The following is an 806-nucleotide window of genomic DNA, read 5'->3' on the forward strand; positions in this document are numbered from 1 at the left end:
TAGAGCTTCTAATATTTATTGGATAGGAGCAGAGAAAGTGGGCAGCCTTGTCTTGTACCCATTTTTAGTGGAAAAACTTTCAGCTTTTCCCCATTCAGTATAATGTTAAGTGTAGGTTATTCATAAATGGCTTTTATTATGCTGAGAAACGTTCCTTCTATGCCAATTTTATGAAAGTCTTGATCAGAAAGGCATGTTGTATTTTGTGTAATGCTTTTTACACATCAATTGAAATGATTTTTATCTTTCTTTCTGTTAATATGGTGTATTACATTTATGTTTTGGTGTACGTTGAACCATGCTTGTATCCCTGGAATAAAGCTTCACAAAAAAGGCAATCATAGAATTTGGTTAGAACCACAGAAGACCCCATTTTGCTAAAGCCATCCTGCGCAAGAAGACTGGAGTAGGTGGCATCTCACTTCCTGATCCCAAAATATATTACAAAGCTGTGATAATCAAAACAGCATGGTATTGGCACAAAAATAGGCATGAGTATCAATGGAACAGAGTAGAGACTCCAAAAATAAACTCCAAAACATACAACCAACTCATCTTTGACAAAGAGTACTAGTCAATCCAGCGGGAAAAGGGAAACCTCTTTAGCAAATGGTGTTGAAAACACTAGGTATCCACCTGCAGAAAGATGAATCTGAACCTGTATCTGTCACCATTAACAAAAATCAACTGAAAGTGGATCAAAGATCTAAACCTATGACCACAAACTATAAAACTGGAGAAAACACTGGGGAAACTCTGGGAGACACTGGGGTAGGCAAACGCTTTTTAAGCAAGACCCCCAGAGC

This window comes from Tupaia chinensis, unplaced genomic scaffold, assembly GCF_000334495.1.
Source record: "Tupaia chinensis unplaced genomic scaffold, TupChi_1.0 Scaffold147350_1, whole genome shotgun sequence".
Taxonomy (NCBI): domain Eukaryota; kingdom Metazoa; phylum Chordata; class Mammalia; order Scandentia; family Tupaiidae; genus Tupaia; species Tupaia belangeri.